At 41.2% G+C, this 21,268-nt stretch overlaps 1 protein-coding gene and 1 long non-coding RNA gene across 4 annotated transcripts in view; one reads left to right on the top strand and one right to left on the bottom strand.

Annotated features, from left to right (window-relative positions):
• LOC144692649 (potassium channel subfamily T member 2) overlaps positions 1 to 21,268 on the bottom strand; it is a 794,243-nt gene that overhangs the window by 428,497 nt on the left and 344,478 nt on the right. The gene's annotated exons all lie outside the window — the stretch shown is intronic.
• LOC144692654 (uncharacterized) lies at positions 1,033 to 20,808 on the top strand. 2 transcript variants are annotated; one of them, XR_013579364.1, is made up of 3 exons: positions 1,033 to 1,214; positions 19,415 to 19,628; positions 20,539 to 20,808. It is a non-coding gene; the product is annotated as an uncharacterized LOC144692654 (long non-coding RNA). The 2 variants fall into 2 exon arrangements; XR_013579363.1 differs by lacking the exon at positions 1,033 to 1,214 and adding an exon at positions 10,359 to 10,479.

Raw genomic sequence — 21,268 nt, 5'->3', positions numbered from 1 at the left:
AAGAGGAGAAACAGCAAAAGCAGCTGAACAGATGGTCTCAAGTGATGAATAAATCCATGAATTATTTTCTCTTGTGAGACGTGAAAGTGGAGGGACCAGCGAGAGTTAAGAGAAGTCAGTATGGAGAAACAAGGTAAATTATCACTGCTTTCCTGGAGTAGTGTACAGATCCTGTGATTCTTTTGGAACAGTTTGTTTTTCAGGCTATGCAAAACAATTTTCATTCTAGATCTGGGCTGGTTTTGTAAGATCAAGATGATTTTAGACCTCATGTAATCTACCATGGAGCTCTTGCACAGCTGAAATGCTTCCCTTGAATGGTTTATTTGTCCCATCTATGTATTTGGTACTGATGGGAGAATGGCAGAGCAATGAAGGCCAAGAAGAGTCATAGAAAAGCAGAAGATTATTTTTCCATTCTGACCTGGCTAACTTAAACATCCTGAAATTATTGGTAATATATTAACTATTTACAGATGAGCTTTCAAGAAATGCTTTTCACTGGCATTACACAACTGCTTAAAATAAGGACACTTAACAAAAATGAAGCATTCTGCATTAGATAGTGGACCGCAACTTCCACGCTCCCCAGCATTGGATTTTGGGGGTTACCCCAAAGATGCACTGGGGAATCCCTCTGGCATGTTCCCAGGCAAGGGTTAAATTGCAAACTTCGGATGGTTCCACCAGGGTTATACCAATAGTTAACCAGAAAAAGTTAGAAGAATTAAAGCCTCTTCTAACACGGGACTCCCCCCATCGTCACCAACCTCAGACAGCTCCCACCCCCTTGACCCCCGACACCACCACCCCCTCCCCCCACCCCCTTGACCCCCGACACCACCCCCCCCTCCCCCCCACCCTCTGACACAACCCCCGACCTCCGACCAGCACACCCCACGGACCAATCAGCTGTCCCCATGCCCCCCAGAACTCCGACCACCACCACCCCGGACCTCCGACTGACCCCTCAGTCCGTCCCCGGACACCCCCACCCCATAAATCCTATGCACTTACCTTAGACAATTACCTTCTCCCTGGACTGTCAATTTCCCTGGCCCTTTAAACTTACCTGTAGCAAGTACTGTAAAAAGAGGGCGTGACCTCCTTGAATACACTGGATCTAGACTTCGCTGGAGCCTGTGCGGAGTCTTTCAATGCAGGCCCCAAGCAGCTCCGACAAACGGAAGCGGCAGCATAATTTTCAAGACCAGGTAAGTAGGCATTTATTTCTTCTAATTTCTGTGGACCAGCACTTTCCGACACTAGTCGGAGGTTACAGCCCAATATATTAATCCCTACCTTGCTGGTTATAGTACACATCGGGTTGATACTGGTTTCTGCTGACTTTTTCTGCGAATTATGGAATATATTTTATCGACTGCAATGAAATTGCATTTCATTGCATTGTTTAAAAGCATTTCCTGACACCTTTTTGCTTAAAATTTCATTCCAGTCAATTTGATCAGGTACAGACAGGCTGAGTGGTGTCATTGCACATGGCTGGGAACTGGCCAAGCAGATAATTGAGAGTATTTAGCACAGATCTGTGAATCAAGCAGTTTCATTTAATGTCAATCATCCTCAATGATTGAAATTCTGACAGTGGTTTTGAATGACAGCTGGTGTCTGGGGTGATGACATGAGTCATAACTACAAGAAGGTCAAGGCCTCTGATGGACAGCTCTGAGACCAGGAGTCCAATTGTGGCCATAAAGTAGGCCGCTTGGGCTTAGCTCACCAATCAATCAGTCTGTAGTCAGCAGAAAGACTGAGTTAGATCAGTGACTCCATAATAGCTTTTAGCCACATAAGAAATGTATGACTGTGTTTTAAAAGTGAATGTTATGTTGAGAAGACAGACAGGAAGAGCACCTTTACAGTTTGTAGATGCACCATGCTCACTCTTCCTTAACTACATCAACTTTATCCCTCCACAGGACTTCTGATTGTAACTCTGCGCTTGCTCCTTTTGTCTCCTCTATATTTCCTGTTAAATGCCAGAATATATGCATTTAATAATTGCTATTTAATCAGGTCTATGTAACTTGAGCTTTTCCCTTGTCCATTTGAGCCTACATTTTGGCTGCTACTCCAGGCCCAAGGCCATCATTTTAATGTCTACTTTTATCTTCCCTTTTTGTTTTTAACTTTCCTCTTTACCCCCTTCTAGACCCTTCACTCTTGTCTTCATGTCTCCCATTTCACCCCTCTTATGTACCATGACCTCCCAAATCCCTACATCAACCCTTCAGCACTCTTCAATTTTCCTACTCTCCTGCTGTTATCCCTGGCTAGATTCCCTGCAGCTTACTTGCCTCACTTGGCATTCCCCGATGGGCCCATCCTCATGAGCAACAAACTCAACTGCTCTACCCTATGCTCTCACTGACCTTCTCGAGCACCACACCAGCTGGGAGCTGATCTTCACCCTGACCAACCCATCCCTCCTGGTGCTGGGCCTGTGGACTCTGCCAGTGGTCCAGCCATCACCATCCGTCTGCATCTCACTCCAGAATGTTTGTTCTCTCACGAACAAAGCCCTTGTCATCAATTATTGTGGATGGCTGCATCAACATCATGGTCTTGCTGAAAATCTGGCTGAGGGGTGAAGGCATGTTCAACCTAACTGAAGCCTCCCTGCTGCCAAGTCGTCCACCACCTGCATTGCACAGACCATTGTGGTGGCGTTATGATTCTCATCGCTAAATCACGCTTCGGTCTGCCCCTTGCTTCTCCAGCACCTTGCCCTCCTTTGAGCATCTTACCTTGTTTTGCCCCTCCAATCTCTCATTTAAAATCCTTGTTCTCTAATGTTCACCCAAGGACCAAGCCAATTTTCTCACTGAGTCATCTTCACTGGTCTCCTCACTCAGCCTCTGTACTCTGAAAGTTCTCATCTTCAGTGATTTAAACGTCTGTCTTAACTCATCATGTTCTCTCTCCTCTGAGTTCCCTGACTTCTTATCCTCCCTTAATCCCACCCTCCACATAAAATTCCTAACCCACATTCATGACCACCTCCTCAATTTTGCCATCTTACATGGCCTCGTACCTGATTCCATGGGGTCAATCACAGACAGTTTGTAAGCCTGTGATCCTGCTCCATTTAGCTTGATATTGGGCTGATAAGGACCTCAGGTGCACAAGAGGCACAATATCTGCTTACAGGAATGTTCATGGATGCTAAACCCACATAGCATAAAAGTATAAAGCTTTATCTTTATGAAATTTAAAGCTCACCTTTCTATAATAAATACACAAATTTGTAAACTAGATTTCAATTGATTCTGGACCAACCTCTTCCACCACCATGCATAATATTGAATTAAAAACACTAAGAGTTTATAATGCTACTTGCAATATTTTGATCTTAAATACAGGTGATTATTTCCTGATTTCAGCCATGTTGAATGCTCTGCCTGAATGAAATAAAACAGTTTTCTAAATGTTTCTTTCAAGAGATTCTCTTCTAGGGATAGGATTGATAAGTAAGATGTTTTCTTAGCATCCAATGTACTATTGAACTTTAGTAGTCAGTGATTACTGCACATGGGACATGCATTAATTTATAGGCTAAACATTATTGAGGAATCATTCTTGATTAATCTAGTTTTACCTAAATATACACCAATATCCAAAGGGAAGGGAGACCTCACAAAGGATTAAACAGGAAATAGCTAATATTGGTCTCTGAGGCTTAAAAATGTCAGATGTCATGATTTAGAGTGAAAGCACAATTCAGGTTTATGAGACAGACTGACTATTGAGATAGAGAAAATGAGGAAAGAAGAAGAAAGAAAATTAAGGATGAGAAAGGAAAGTGAAAATGAGAGAATGAAAGACAGAAATAAAAGGATAAAGGGAAGAGGGAAAGGCAGTGACAGTGGCTATTCATCTCATCAAAGATCAACTGCCCTCTGGTATTAAATACCACCCAGGTGAAAAACTCTTTAACCTCAGTCGCCTCCATGCCAAAATTAAACTGACCACCATAGAAATATGTGATCCACAGTTTGCAGAAGGCTGCAATGTCATTGTCCACCCTGCACCAGATTTTCAAGCCATTCTCAATCTCTTCAATTCTGCATATAAGAAACTTGGCCTGTCTTTGAATGGTGCCAAAACAAAACTTATATCAGCCCATTCTTGGTCAGCCAAATATTCCACCTCCCACATATGTTGAAGGAAGCACACTGGAATATGCTGAGCACTTCTCACACCTTGGCAGCCACCTCTCTCCAAAGGCCACCATTGACGAGGAGATCCAACACCAGATCAGTTGCACCAGCTCAACCTTCCACAAACTACGGCAGCAAGCATTTGACAACAAAGACCTCTGCAAGTCAAAAAACTCCTAGTATACAGGGTAGTTACCACACTCCTGCACTGAAGTGAGACCTGGACTGTGCATCAGCGACACATAAGTGCTCAAGACAAATTCCACCAGTGATGCCTCTGCTGCATCCTCCAGATTTAACTGGAGGACCATCAAGCAAATGCTAGTGTCCTTCTTGAAGACAATTCCACAAGCATGCAGGCAAAACTCCTGCAAAATCAACTACAATGGAGTGGACACGGTGGCCGATGGCTGATAAGCATTTCCCCCACCAGGTCCTGTTTTCTCAACTCTCAAATGGCTAGTGTTCCGGGGAGGACAAAGAAAACGCTTCCATGACACTCTGAAATTCTCTTTGAAGCGTGGCAGCATTGACATTAATGACTGGGAGGAGTTTGCTTTCGTCCATCAAGCTGCATCATGCTTTCAGCCCAAAAGCCTTAATGATGAGACAGAACGGTGGCAGAGAAGGAAATAAAAGGAAGCAAATCCTGCACTCCAGATCCTACTACCTTGACCTGCCCACGTGCCCAAGATCTGTTGGTCGAGAATCCACCTCTTCAGTCACAAGAAGACCCATGGCAAAAGCTCATGACCCCAAGCAGACGTCATCCTCAAATCAAGGGACAGCCAATGATGACTATGATCTGTGCTGAAGCCAGAGGTTGCACCATATAGGGGCAGAAGGGAAACAAAGAGGAAAGCTTTGTACAATGGTATGCATGTTTGTATGAAAAACTGTAATATTGTTCATTTAAAAGACATTTTATTTCTTTTGAAACACTTTCCCGTTTTGTCCATTCTTGATTTCTGGGTAGTAAGTCGCTTTTTAACTTGCTTGACAATGAATAGGGATACATGAATTAACTGGGACCAACGGGGGGAAAGTGCAAGGGATGGACGGATGTTTGCAGGGCTGCTTTACGTCAAAGGCATAAGCAGGGGGAGGTGAGGTGGGTACTAATGAGAGTGTAGAAGTGAGACCATTGCATGTGCAGCAAATAATAGAACAAATAAATAGTTTACTAAATGGTTCTTTCAAGATCAGCCAATTTCCAGGTACTGGTAATTTTGCCAATGCTAAGAAACAAGGGGGCAGTGCACTATGAACTAACTGACTAATGTGAACATGATTTCCAGTTTAGATATTCAGCTAAAGGAGTTTTCAATGTTGTCAAGAAAACATCAGTGGAACAAAGCTCAACAATCTTAGGAAAAGATCTATTAAGACAATGAATTAATGGATTGATCCAACGAAAAACAGTTGGAAATTTCTTAAGTTGTCAGCATACATGTCCAGCTATGCTACAAACCTCAAAATTGTAGCTAATTGACAATGTTTTACAAAATCCATCAAGAGAACAATACATTTGCTCTTATCGAGCCTACCGTCATTTTACTTAGGAGGAATGAAAGGTTTAGGCACACAGTTGGAGGACTCTCGGGGGGGAATCATAACCAAGGTCTACATGGTAGAATATCAGACTTAGCATTAACAAGGAATAGTTTTGAAGAAGAATGAGGCTCTCAAGGGAAGTAATTACTTGAAGTTGGTTGAATGATAACACAATGTTCTCTGTGGGTAAAGCTGCTGTTGCCTGTGAAGGTCATGGAAACCCTGATGATTTTCATTAAAGATCAATCAAATCACTGCAAAGGGGTGGGGAAGTTTAAAAATGAAGGGTCACCCATTTGAGAATTTTTGAGAGATGAGAATTTTTTTCTCTCAGAGGGTCGAATCTTTGGAACTCTCTTCCTCAAAAGGTGTTGGAGGCAGAATTCCTGCATATTTTTTAAGGTAAAGGTAGATAGCTTGTTGATAAGCAAGAGAGTTAAAGGTTACCGGGCGTAGGTATGAATGTGGAGTTGAGTTTAAAATCAGATCAGCCATGATCTTATTGAATGGGGGAGAAGGCTCAAAGTGCTGAGTGCCCTACTCCTGCTCCTAATTCATGTTAGGTATGGTGTATATATGTATGTTTGTACAGAATCTTAATGCAATAACCAGCTCCAAGTCCCATTGTTACAGGAGTTGCATGACTGCCCGAAATTATGGTTTATGAAATTAATGTATAACCTACAGGTAACTGCTGGGAGCTGCTGATCAGAAAACCGGTGCTACAACACAGTAGCATTCCTATGGCCTGTGCTTAATTTTAGTGCAGCTCCCTACTGGAAGCACTAGATGGGGGAATCAACACAATGGAGTTGTGCACTTAATATATTGCTGAACCTGTTTAAGACCATTCCTTGCTTACAATAGTGAAGTTTAATTTATATATAATATATTTATATATAAATGAAGGAAGAAATACGTCCATTTATATTTAATCTTTATTCTGATTCTTTAAACTAAATTTGCATTATTTTTTACTCCATATAATTGACATTTTACTGCTTAATTTTATGCAGTATTTTCAAAAATTATACTGATTAATTTGATGGGGTAGCACCATTTTATTTTTTCAAAAATCCCTTTATGTTGTTAGAAATAAAGTATTAACAACATTCTTTTGAGGGTATCATATTTTCTAGACACGGTGAAAGGAAGGAGCAAACAGGAAATTGTTGGCCATCAGAAGTAGGGAAAATATAGACCCCATTACTAGGGGTGTGCTAATAGGGCATGGACAATCACAATATAAGAATTAACATGGATTTATGAAAGAAAAGTCTTGTTTGACAAATGTTTGAATTTTTTCAGGATACAATAGGGTGGGGTAAGCTGGGAAACCAATAGGTGTAGTGCATTTAGATTTTCAAAAAACTTTGATAAGGTGTCGAATAACAGGTTATTACACAAATGGCAGATTCATCAAATTGGGAGTAATATATTAGCATGGATCGAGGATTGGATAATGGACAGAAAACAGTGAATAGAAGCTGATTTATTCTCAGGTTGGCAGGAAGCAGCTACTGGTGTATTGCAAGGATCAATGCTTAGACCTCAGCTATTTACAATCCACATCAGGTACTTAGGTGAGGGCATCAAGTGTAATGCATCCAAGTTTGTTGGCGATATACATTTAGCTGGAAAAGTGAACTGTGAGAAGGATGCAAATGGATGTAGGCAGGTTAAGAGAGCGGGAAAGAAAATGGCAGATGGAATATAATGTGAAGTGTGAAGTTCTTGGTAGAAAAAATAGAAATGTAGAATATTAAATGGTGAGAGACTACGAAAGGTTGGTATTCAGAAGAACGTGTGTCCTTGTACACTAATCACAGAAAGCTCAAATGCAGATACAGCAAGCAATTAAGGAGGCAAATGGCATGTTAACTTTATTACAAAGGGAATTGAAGTATTTTTCTATTTGGTTTTTATGGGATGCGGGTTTCGCTGACAAGGTCAGCATTTGTTGCTTATCCCTAATTAATCTTAAGACGATATTGGTGAGTCACTTTCTTGAACTGCTACAGTTCATATGGTGTAGGCACACCTACAGTGCTGTTGGGAAGTGTGTTCCAGGATTCTGATCCACTGACAGCGAAGGAATGGTAACGTAGTTAAGTCAGGATGATTTGTGGCTTGGAGGGAAACTTGCAGTAGGTGGTATTCCTGTAGTGGTTTGATGCAACCGAGTGCTTGCTAGGCCATTTCAGAGGGAAGTTAAGAGTCAACCACATTGCTGTGGGTCTGGAGTCACATTTAGGCCAGGCCAGGTAATTACGGCAGATTTCCGTCCCTAAAGGACATTTGTGAATTTAGTGGGTTTTAATGACCATTTAGTAGTTTCATGGTCACCATTACTAAGAGCAGCTTTTAATTCCAGGTTTATTAATTAATTGAATTTAAATTCCACCAACCACCTTGTCTCCAGATTCTCAGTCTCAATTTTGGGATGAAGGGATTGTCTTATGAAGAAAGGTTCAACAGGTTAGCCCAATGCCCACTGGGGTTAGAAGAATGAGAGGTGATCTTATTGAAACATACAAGATCCCGAGGGGTCTTGATAGGGTGGATACCAGGAAAATAGTTCCTCTTGTGCGAGAGACTAGAATTAAGGGACACAATAAGAGGCTTCCGTTTAAAGATGGGGATGAGGAGTTTTTTTTTTTCCCCCCTGCAGAGGATCGTTAGTCTGTGGAATTATTTTCCCCAGAAAAGGAAGAAAGACTGGGTCATTGAATTTATTCAAGACTGAGTTAGACAGATTTTTGATAGACAAGGGAGTCAAAGGTTATGGGTGGCAGACAAGAAAATGGAATTGAGACCACAATCAGATCAGCCATGATCTTATCGAATGGTGGAGCAAGCTTGGAGGGCCGAATGGCCTACACCTGCTCCATTGTCCTATGTTCTGAGACCAGGCCCCTGTATTACTACAGCAATGACATTTTGACTAAGCCACCGTTCCCTTGAGAGTCAAGGAGTCTGACTGCAATCAGACTGTTGTGAGACCATGCCTGGAGCACTTTGTACAGTTTTGATCTCCTTACCTAAGAAAGGATATACTTGCCTTAAAGGGAGTGCAACCAAGGTTCACTAGGTTGATTCTTGGGAAGAAGAGATTGTCATATGAGGAGACCTTGAGAAGACTAGGTCCTAATTCCCAGGAATTTAGAAGAATAAAAAGGTACCTCATTGAAATATATACATTTCCCAAGGGAGTTAACAGTGTAGATGCTGGGAGGATACTTTCCCTGGCTGGATAATCTAGAACTAGGGGGGTCACAATTTCAGAATAAAGAGTCAGCCATTTAGGACTGAGATGAGGAGAAATTTCTTCACTCAAAAAATCTTTGGAATTCTCTAACGCAGAGAGCTGATAGGTTTTTGGATATAAAGGGAATCGACGGATATGGGGATAATGGGGGAAGGTGGAATTGAAGTAGATGATCAGTCATGATTGTACGGAATGGAACAGCAGGCTCAAGGGACCGAATGGCCTGCTCCTTTTCTTATGCCCTTATTGGATTGGTGAGATAGGCTGCTATGTTTTGTTCCTGGTGTTGTATGTTCCTATAATGGAGAACAATGTAAATTTATAATTTCAACTTCAAAGTTATTCTTTCTAGTTTGAATGTCATTTATAATTTATGCTTATGTTCGCATTACATAAAAGATGGGTTATTATGTTCAGTTAAGTTAATTAATCTCAGTTGATAGTTTCAGTAGAGATGACCCTCTGTAGATAGAAAACTTAATGGCCCCCACTATAAATTCCCCAACAGCAGGTTGAATAATAGTTTGAAGCTAATGTTAGATTATTATTTTTGTTTTTCCGAGCAGAGAACTTGCACACAGTTCTTTACTACTTACCTACTTAAAAGGGAGAAAATTGAAGTCACTTTCTGAATTGTTAGCAATTCACTGTGTGGCTGTTTTTCAATGTGAATGATAGCAGACCATTATTGATATTTACATTTCTAATTTGTTTTTAATCACCATGTCTATAAGACTCAGGAAGTAGATTTTGTGGAACTTGGGAAAGATCTCATAAAATAACTAGAATCATTAGCTTTAAGTTATGCTTGACCTACAGCCTACAATATTAAAAAAGATATATATTTGCTAGAAAAAGTTTTTAAAAATCATGATATCGTCCTACAAATATATCTTTTAATACATTTCAGACTATTAATTATAATAGGTTCATTTATTCATTGACATCAGCCTTTCCATACCACAATCAGCATATTTGGTTTTTTTTAATGTTCCATATCAAAATTATTAATCTTGTATTTTATGTATTTCAGCTCTTCTTATGTTTCCATTAGCCATGTGTCTGACCCATGCAGAAACCATGTTGAAGAATGACTTCTGAACCTGATGTTTTCCCAATAATCTAAGTCAAGAGAACTCAGTTGCAGGTTAAGAAGAGTTAAGAATTAATTGCTTCTGAGTATGTGCTTGAATATTCCTGGAGTTTAGCCAACTGAAATCGCACAACTCACCAGTACACAATGACAGACTCATCCAGTTTCTTATCCAGCTGAGGCATAGGTTATGTCAATTATTTTTACCTTCCACATGTTGAAGGTCACTGCTGATCACCAGGCTTATGTGTTAGCTGTTTAACCTAGGCCTTTATTTGAGGGTCTTTCACAAAGGCTGTGGTTGAGACCCCTCCCTCCAGTGTGTCAGTAAGAGGTGCACAGTCAGTGAGGGGAGACTTCGACCTGCGTGAGACAGAGACTGAGTGAGTATATTTGGGAATTAAGTTCAAAGTGGGAATTCGGTGCATAGGGGGAAAGTGGCGCTTCATGTAAGGTTTACTGTAAGCAGTAAAGTGTACTGAGTGGGGAGTTTGGTGAAGGATGGGGAGGAGGTGCTTTCTTTCTTCTACTCTTCTTCAGCCTCCAATATTTGATTTCCACTTGGTGCAGCAGAAGGAGCAGGTAAACCAGTAACTGGCATTATTGGTTTTATTAGTATTGTAAGTACTGTATTGTCTTATCAGCATTGTAAAGTTTATTGGCAGTGCCGAAACCTATTGGGAAATGTAGGCTTTATTAATTATAATTAATTGGCAATTAGTAATTAATTAACACATTTTTGAGATGGCAGGGCAGGTGATGTGCTGCAATTGCAGGATGTGGGAGCTTCTGGATACTGGTGTGATCCTGGGCAAACACATGTGCAGTTAAGTGTTTGTGACTGCAGGAACTTCAGCTCAGTTACGGAGCTGGAGGCTGAGCTGCAGACACTGCAGCATATCAGGCAGGGGGAAAGGGACACTTTATCCCAGGAGGTGGTCATACCCCTTGAGATGGTGTCTTCTGATTTGGTCAGTGGTCAGGGACAGGAGGGTGTGACTGCATGAGGCGCAGATAAGGGGACCCAGAGGGCAGCAGTGCAGGAGCCTTGGCCCTTGCAACTGTCCAATAGATTTGAGGTTTTTACAGCTTGTTTGGATGAGTGGGGGCTGCAGGGTAGATGAGCTAATTGTGGCCATGGCACCATGGTACAGGAAGCCATTCAAGTGGGGGGAGTTACCAGGAATGTAGTGGTAGTATGGGATGGTATAGTCAGAGGGATTGTCACCATTCTCTGCAGCAAAGAGCACAAGTCTAGATGGCTGTGTTGCCTACCCGGTGCCAGGGTTTGGGACATTTCCTCGGGCTGGAGAGGAAATTATAGTGGGAGGGGGAGGACCCGCGGTCCACGTTGGTACCAACGACAAAAGCAGAACGAAGGAGGAGGTTCTGCTTAGCCGGAATGAGGACCTTGGCACCAAATTAAGAAGCAGAACCTCAAAGGTCATAATCTCTGGATTATTCCCTGAACCACGTGCAAATTGGCATAGGACAAATCAGATTAGGGAGATGAATATGTGGTTCAAAGCCTGGTGTGGGAGAAGTGGGTTCCAGTTTGTGGGGCACTGGCATGAATCCTGGAGAAAGTGGGATCTACACCTGACCTGTGCTGGAACCGGTGTTCTTGCGAGTCGCATAACTAGGGAAGTTGAGAGGGTTTTAAACTAAGTAGTGGGGGCAGGGAATCAAATTTGGGAAGACCTGGTAAATCAGAGGGTAGAGACAAGGCAAAAGCAAAAGGTATTATTACAAGAAATGAATAAAAGACCTTGACAGGAAAGGATAGAGAGTACAAACATAACAGTAAACCAACAGATGAAACTAGAGGTTTGAAAAAGAATAAAAGGATAAAACTAAAGGCACTGATAAATAGGGATGATTTGATAGCCATTACAGAGACATGGCTGCAAGAGGACATGGATTGGGACCTCAATATTAAAGAGTATAGGACATTTAGGAAGGACAGGGAGCAAAGAAAAGGTAGAGGGGTGGCTCTGTTAGTTCATGATGGTATTAGGACAACAGAGAGGGATGACTTAATTTCAGGAAGCCAGGATATGGAAATGGTTTGGGTAGAGATGAGAAATGGTAAAGTCAAGAAGTCACTTGTGGGAGTCATGTACAGGCCTCCTAATAGTAACCACAAGGTAAGGTGGAGCATAAAGGAAGAAATAATGGGAGCTTGTCAGAAAGGCATAGCAATAATCATGGCAAATTTTAATCTATATATAGACTGGAAAAGTCAGATTGGCAAAGGTAGCCTAGATGAGTTTATAGAATGTTTCCAGGATAGCATTATAGAACAGCACGTTCTGGAGCCAACCAGAGAGCAGGCTATACTAGACCTGGTATTGTACAATGAGATGGGATTAATTAATGACCTCATAGTGAAGGCACCCCTTGGTAGCAATGGCCATAATATGATTGAATTTTATATTCAGTTTTAAGGAGAGAGTAGTGGGTCCTAGACTATGTTTTTAAACTTAAATAAGGGCAATTATGAGGGCATGAAAGCAGAGCTGGCTAAAGTGAACTGGCAAATTAGGTTATGGGATATATCAATAGAGATGCAGTGACAAACATTTAAGGGGATATTTCAGAATACATAGAATAGATACATTCCAACGAGTAAGAAAAAGTCCAATGGACGGACACCCATCTGTGGTTAAGTAGAAAGGTTAAAGATAGCATCAAACTTAAAGAAAAAGTATATAATTGTGCAAAGATAGGTGGAAGGCCAGAAGATTGGACAGAATATAAGGAACAGCAAAGGATGACTAAAAGAAAATGAGGAGGGAAAACTTAAGGGTACGAGAGGACTAGCCAGAAATATAAAAACAGATACTAAGAATTCCTATAAATATTTAAAAAAGAACCCAGTTAACAAAGTGAATGTTGGTCCTATAGAAAGTGAGTCTGGAGAATTGATGATGGAAAACAAGGAAATGACAGATGAATTGAACAGGTATTTTGCATCAGTCTTCACTATAGAGAATACTAATAACATCCTAGAAGCAGCTATAAATCAAGAAATGAAAGGGAGGGAGGAACTCAGGAAAATTACAATCACCAGAGAAGTGGTGCTGAGTAAACTGTTGGACCTGCAGGCTGAAAAGTGCCTGGGTCCTGATGGACTTCATCCTAAAGTCTTAAAAGAAGTGGCTAGTGAGATAGTTGATGCATTGGTTTTAATTTTTCAAAGCCCCCTAGGTCCATTAGATTGGAAGATAGCAAACGTAACTCCATTATTCAAAAAGGGAGGGAGACAGAAAGCAGGAAACTACAGGTTAACTTAACATCTGTCATAGGGAAAATGTTAGAAGCTATTATGAAAGAAGCTTTAGCAGGGAACTTGTATAAGTTCAAGGTAATCAGGCAGCGTCAACATGGTTTTGTGAAAAAGAAATCATGTTTAACCAACTTATTGGAGTTCTTTGAGGAAGCAACATGGGCTGTGGATAAAGGGGAACTGGTGGATGTACTGTACTTAGATTTCCAGAAGGCATTTGATAAAGTGCCACATCAAAGGTTATTGTGGAAAATAAAAGCTCATGGTATAGGCGGTAACATATTGGCGTGGATAGAAGATTGTCTGGCTAACAGGAAGCAGAAAGTAGGCATAAATGGGTCTTTTTCAGGTTGGCAAGATGTAACGAGTGGTGTGCCACAGGGATCAGTGCTGGGACCTCAACTGTGTATAACTTATATAAATGACTTGGATGAAGGGATGGATGGGATAGTTTCCAAATTTGCTGATGACACAAAGATAGGTAGGAAATTAAGTTGTGAAGAGGACATAAGGAGGCTACAAGAAGATATAGATAGGTTAAGTGACTGGGCAAAGATCTGGCAAATGGAGTAAAATGTGGGAAAATGTGAAATTGTCCATTTTGGCAGGAAGAATAAAAGACAAGCATATTATCTAAATGTTAGGAGACTGCAGAGCTCTGAGATGCAGAGGGATGTGGGTGTCTTAGTGCATGAATCGCAAAAGGCTAGCATGCAGATACAGCAAATAATTAGGGAAGCTACTGGAGTGTTATCATTTATTGTGAGGGGAATTGAATACAAAAGTAGAAAGGTTATGCTTCAATTATAGAGAGCTCTAGGGAGACCACATATGGAGTACTGCATACAATATTGGTCACCTTATTTAAGGAAAGGTGTAAATGCATTAGAAACAGTTCAGAGGTTTACCAGACTAATACCTGGAATGGGTGGGTTGTCTCAAGAGGAAAGCTTGGGAAGATTTGGCTTGTATCTGCTGGAGCTTAGAAGAGTAAGAGGCGCCTTGATTGAAACATGTAAGATCCAGAGGGGTCTTGACAGGGTGGATGTGTGAAAGGATGTTTCCTCTTGTGGAGAATCTAGAACTAAGGCTCACTGTTTAAAAACTAAGGGGTCACCCATTTAAAACAGAGATGAGGTGAGTTTTTTTTCTCTTAAGAGGGTTGTCGTCTTTGGAACTCTCTTCCTGAAAAGCTGGTGGAAGCAGAGTCTTTGGCCAGGATTTCCCGGTCGGCGAGCAAGGGGCAAGCTCGCCAACGCGTAAAATGACGCGGGATGACATCGGGCAGAACTCCCGACGTCACCTCGCCCCATTTAAATTTTCAGGTAGGCGGAGGCTCAGCAGAATCAGCTGTGCGCCCGCCGACCTGTCAATGTCAAATAGGGTTTCAAAACACTAAAAAACTATAGCTTACTAGGATTAGTTTTACAACAGTAAGACTAGCATGAAAACACAGCAGGAAGTAATATCCTGAGCAAGTTTATAATTCTGACAGCTAGATGATCTTTTTTTAAAAAAAAATTATTTTCCATCTCACCAACAGATGGCTTAGCTTATAGGATCAGAGGAACGCAAGTGGGCCATTTGACCTTTCAACTTGCTTCACCATTTTGTTACCATTTCAGCTCTTGCCAGTTTAATCCCAATTCCCTACTCTTTCTCTATATCCCCTAGTTATTCCCATTACTTCTCAACTAAGTACATACTTACCTCAGTTGATTCTGTCTTTGATCTTCTGGAACAATGGGCTGAATTTTCGGGCCCCGCAGAGGTTGGCAATGGAGATGGAGGGGGCCCGAAAATACCAGCAATGGCTTGCACGCCAGTTTCCTGACACTTACCTTGGCGCCAGCTATGTTCACCAGGCCAGGAGACCCAGTAGAGCCAATTGCAAAGCTAATTAAAAGCTCATTAACAGGGGTGTTGAGAGTTTCACGTGACACATGGGTTACAAGCCCTGGCTGGGGATGATCAGGTGAAAGGAGACGGGTACAGAGCAGGGAGTTAGTAATGGCCGTCCCAGGAAATTACTCCTGAACCATAACATTTTAAATAGCATACAGAGAGACTTGGACATTGGCAGACAGATGCTATGTAGGTGGATAGAAGAGTGGGCAATGTAGGGGGTCATCACCCTCCTGGCATCTTTGGGGCAGAAGAGTAGGGGGAAGGCTGCCAAAGGCAATTGGACAACCAGCTGAGCGCATGGAAAGCTGCAGGTAACAATGGCAGCACAACTCAGATTTTGTGCCTAGTGGGTGATGAGGAGGAACACACTCCACAAGCGGAGCCACGGGCAGGAGAGATAGGAAGAACACAGAGGCCATACACTCCACATAAAAATCTATCAGTGAAGTAGGAGCTACCTGAAGAGGACTGAGTCGCAGTGCCGTGGGAGACTGCGTTTCTCCAGGCAGATGGTCACAGACATTTGTACCCTTGTTGCTGAAGACCTCTCACCTCACAGCACTCATTGCCATATCCTGCCGGTAGCCATCAAAGTCATCATGACCTTGAACATCTTCACTTCTGGCTCCTTCCAAGGATCAGTGCAGACCTTGATGGCATCTTGCAAACAGCTACATGCACTGCATCTTGCAGGTCACTGATGGCGTATTTACCAGAGCTGGACAGTACACTCATTTCACTAGACACGCAAACACTCAGGGACAGAGGGCAGTGGGCTTTGCCACTCTCACTAGATTCCCCCAGGTGCAAGGCATCATCAATTGTACCCATATGGCCTTCAAGATAGCCAGAGACTGCCCACTCAGATTCACCAGTAGGAAAGGCTTCAACTCCCTTAACATTCAACTAGACTGTGACCACAGCTAGGAAAGAACTAAGGGATTTAGAGAAACATGTTACCATTTTAACAAAATGGTGAAGCACTTTGGAAGCCAAATGGCCGACTCATGTGCCTGTGACCCTGTAAGTTAAGCCATCTGTTGGTGAGATAGAAAATAAATACTTTTTTTTAAAAAAAGGCCATCTAGTTGTCAGAAATATATCTTGCTCAGGAAATTACTTCCTGCCGAATTTTCATACTGGCCTTACTGTCCTAAAGCTAATCCGAGTAAGTTGCAGCTTTTTATTATGTTTTGAAACCCTATTTTTCTGATTGTTACTCACTAGAATAGCCCACAACGAGGAGAACTTCCTCCTTGTGTGTGCTTACTTTCCTAGCAGCTGCCAAGGTTCCTTAATTCTCTGGTAGTCCAGGCTGCTGCAGATCTTCACTCTAACTCCCATCTTTCTTGTGACTACTGAGGCCCTGCATCGGTGCTCAATTGAGTAGGGCTGAGTCTGTCCTCCCTCTTCCGAGAGGAACTGATCACAGCTCCCTCTGCCTATGGCACCTCCTTATGCATCCTAGTGCCGTTCTCCTCAGTGACACAGATTCTAATTACGCATGAGGACCTGAGGCGAGAGTATCTGTGCCGGTGGATGGTGTGCTTGTAAAATGTGACACTTGTTTCTTCTGTTTCTAGCTGGGGCTCTTGGGCTGCTGCTTGGGAGAGAGGGTCTTTATGGATGGACATCTGTATCTGTGGGCGACATAAGAATAGATCATGAGAGCTGGCCTTAGAGAGCAGAAGCTTCTGCAATGCTGAAGCTCTCCAGTGGAATCAGTGTTCAACATGCTGTTGGACGTGGTGGAATGCAGTGCATCCCCTGAATGAACACAGCGCTCTGTGTAATCACCATCTCAAATAAGACTGCCTATTTTGCCAGAGCCACCTTCTTCCTGGTCAGCCATCCCAGCTACTTCCATTGCTCAATCCTCTATTGGCGTTATCATGTGAAAGTAGGGGACAGTTCCTCTTGTTTGAGCGCTCTCACTCACATTATGTGCCTGTTTGTCCTGAATGGAAGAATGAGAGTGAGGTCAGTCACTACTATTTCCAAATGACCAATTGCAGCCGTTCCAATTCATTAGCAGCTACACGTATCAATCGTAACATGTCCTCAGTGGCACTATGGCTCCAGGGCATTCTGAGACATCATTAAGTGCGCTGTTCCCATGTTAAGGGGTAACCAGCATACTGAAGTTCCTCAGCTGGTGTGCCTGTTGGAGGGTGAACACAGAGGTCTGTCCTGAGGGTTGGAGGTGCCACTCACCTTGCCAGTGCATAAGAGGTCATTGAAGCATTTCCAGCACTGGATCTACGATCTACAGTTTATGCTTCTGCTGTTCGCAATCTCTGTTATCTCCTGCCATCCCTGCTTTATTTATGTAGGTGGCCTCCTCTTCCCAGCTTACACTCTCTGCCCCAGCTCACACTCTCTGCCCCAGCTCACGCTCTCTGCCCCAAGGCAAAAAGTTCAACTCAACTCATCCCATATTCTTATATCGTTTTGTACAAAGGATTTTTTTCTGGATTTGTCTTAACTGTTTAGTCCAAATTTTAAAATTATATTTCCTTTTTTTATGTTGCCCAAATGTAGAGAAAGTCCTTTTCGAATTAGCCTTTTTATTCCCGCTAACATTTTAAACCTCTCTTCTAGATTAACCCTTAACCTTCTCAACCTCAACGATATAACCCAAGTTTACCCAGTTTCTTATCATAGTAAGTCCCTTCTTCCTAGGTATCATCCTGGTGACTCATGACTGGACTTTCTCCAAGACTAGAACATCTTTTTCATTCTTGGAATGTAGGCAGTTCCAATGGGGCCAGCATTTATTGCCTATCCCTAAATGCCTGTCTTAATGTAAATGCCATAAAGTGAATAAAATATTCTAAATGAACAGCACTCTGTAAAGATGCAGTAATACTTCCTTGCTTCTATATTCCATGCCATGGATAATGAACCCCACAAAAGGAGGGAAAGCGGACACGGTGCACGGATCCAGTTATGACGTCAGAAATGACACACTGTTGACAAAATCCCGGCCTTCCTATCCATGTCATGGAGTTACTGCCACTTCCATGCACTTAAATTATTGCAGTCTTGTGTGGAGCATTATGAAATACCTACTATACATCTATGTATATAAAATCCATTGATCCCCTTCAAGTACTTAGTCAAAATCTTTAGTTAAATATTATCCTCCAGAAGAGCATGCTGACTTTCCCAGATCAGCAAATATTTTTACACGTGCTCCATTACTCAGAGCAGATAATGTTTTTTTTTGTAATTTCCATAATTCTGACATTTAAGTGCATAGACTGTACATTTTTAGTTTGTCTCCTCCTCTTAGCTTTGCTAACTTTGTGACCCCCCCCCCCACCATTTCTCCCCTCCGAGAATGATATTAATTCAATTATGTTATGGTCACAATTCTCAAAATACCCACTTACTAACATTTTATTAACTATTTATGGTTTGTGATTCATAATGAAATAATTCACTTAATGAAAATGATGGCACATTTTTCAGTTAGATTATCTTTACAAATGATTATTTTTACAGGGTTTATATTTTGGTAAACCATTTTGCAAAGTTTCAGCTAGCTGCCACTTATTCTGGCCTTCTTTTGCAGATATTCCAATTTGCCACAGTTGAGAAGCAACTCAAAGTAATTAATAAAATGCCTTGCTTGTGAAAAGACTGTTTGATTTTATATAAATACACCAAACTTACTCCAACATTGGGAAAAGACTCAGGAATGCAGGGTCCTAAGCTGCACAAATCAGGGTTAGGAAAGCTCTGCTGACAGGGGGAGATCAACAAATGAAGGCTCAAGATTCAGCGTTTATTTTAAGAAAAAGTTTTCAGAGAGATGGAGTGCTACAACACTGTTCAGAAAAGCCAAAGTATTGATAGAAAATGCAGTATCATACATGGATTGCGCATTCAAATTGTATAAGGTAGATAAAGTCCAGAAGTTTTAAAATTTCAGAACCTGGTGCTCAAAATCCAATGATTTTAAATCAGTATTGCTAAGTTTGGAGTGGGTAATTAAAAAGCTGACAAATGTGTGTCACAAAAAATTGTGCTGTTAGCATAACTAAGTTCACTGCTACAGGTTTAAGAACAAAAGCCACAATTTTAAAAAGAAACTCTCTCTCCTTCCTTGTTCAAAGCCACCTTATAATAAAGAAATCTCCAGGCATCCTGAATTCCTAACAACCTTCTCCTTGGCCACAACTACAATACCACTCCAAAATCAGCCACTGGGAGGTGCATGAGAACAGCTCATCATAACTTGAAACGAGCAGAATGTCAAACAAAGATTGCAAATTCTTTGCAATCTTCAAATTGCTAAATTCTCAGCAGGCAGAATGGATATCCTGATGGGTGAGGAAGAACCCAAAACATTCAATGTGAAGAAATATGCAAATCAGATATAAGCACGTTTGTGTGTGTGTGTGTGTGTGCATATGTGCGCGTGAGTGTGTGATTTGTATTAAAAAATGTACATCTTCCAGTAAAAAGCATGCATCTGTTCTGAGAAATTCTAAATGAAAAGCATGTATCATAAGAAGATTAATTACTCCCACACCACCAAACATAAGGATGTAGCGATTTCAGTGGGTTATGTTCTCTACAGGAATTTTGTGCTATATAAAATAGGCCCTTCCATTTTTATGTTGCAAATAACTTTTAGTTTGGGAATTGTTTTGTTTTAATGTGGATAAATGGAAAAATCTGATTGAGAAACTGGTAACAACCCTGATATAAATGCAAATCAAACCAGTGTGATTTAATTACAGTTAAAAGGTAACGTGTTTATTTAATAAGGTTAGAGTTATGGTGAGGAACATAAACAATGGATGACCTACCATTAAGTTTTTGGTAAAGCCAGATGGTCTACACATAACTCAATAAAAGATTTAATTTATTCATGTAGGTCCCAGATGAAAAGAAGTGGAAGCAGTTTGTAAACATGGGAGTTCCTTAATAGGACAGAGCAATTTTGAAGAGAAGGCAATTATATCCATTAGAGATATAAATTATTGATGGGTCACAGAATCAAAGGGTTTGGTTTTGAAGGTAAAAGATAGTTAATTTACATTTCTGTTTGGAGTATCCCAAGTATGCCACATTGTCATGAAGATGAGCTGTGGGGATTAAAAGGTTTATTTTTTAAATTTATCTGACTGTTTCTCAGAAGGCAGTGGCAGATTTCATTTTGTGTAGGTTGCAGCTTACTTAGAGCTTGTGAGGGAAAAAGAGATTGGAAGATTTGCTTAACTTGCTGCTAGAGGAAGAAATCTACAGTGACTCTCAGTGAAAACAAACAGCTTGGAGAATACAGTGAAGCTTGGGCTGCGAAGTCTACAGTCGTGAGGTTTTGAAGAAATTTGGAGGATCGCTTAGCCAATAGCTAATGGAAGGATCCTCATGAAATTTCATACCGCTGAGAATAGATGCAACAGTGAGAAGAAATCAGAGTGAATTCTGGAGAGCTGTGGCATACCTTTGGTTTGGCCCCAAGAAAGTAAATGAACCTTCAAGGTTTCATAAAATAAGGGAACTCTTGATGGGGGGGTGGGGGGGGGGGGCGCGCGGGGGGCATTGGGGAAGTAAAAAGTTAAACTGAGTTTATAGCATAAATCTTTATAAACCCTAGTGTTAAGGTAATAGTGCTTGCTTTAATTTTTTATATATGATAAAGTCTGTTTCTGTTTAAACACCAAAGCTTGTGGTATAGTCAATTAATTACTGATTGTTGGATTTCTCTTTAAATGTTAGCGATCAGGATCGCAACAAATATAAATTACTACACTAGCACTCCATACACAAAATAGTTAATAACTGAAAATGCTGCTAGAAACAAGAACAGCATTTATAATTTGGACCAGGAAGAATATTAATGTGGTACTCTCTCATTACTGAAGAAGAATAGTTTAATGAATTCAACTGGTAAAATGGATGTTTTGGATTTTATTCATATCTTCAAAAATGTAACAGCAAGCTTTCAATAAAAAAGCAAT

The sequence above is a fragment of the Cetorhinus maximus genome, chromosome 17, assembly GCF_964194155.1.
Source record: "Cetorhinus maximus chromosome 17, sCetMax3.hap1.1, whole genome shotgun sequence".
NCBI classification, from domain to species: Eukaryota; Metazoa; Chordata; class Chondrichthyes; order Lamniformes; family Cetorhinidae; genus Cetorhinus; species Cetorhinus maximus.
This window is presented reverse-complemented; position numbering and strand designations above follow the sequence as displayed.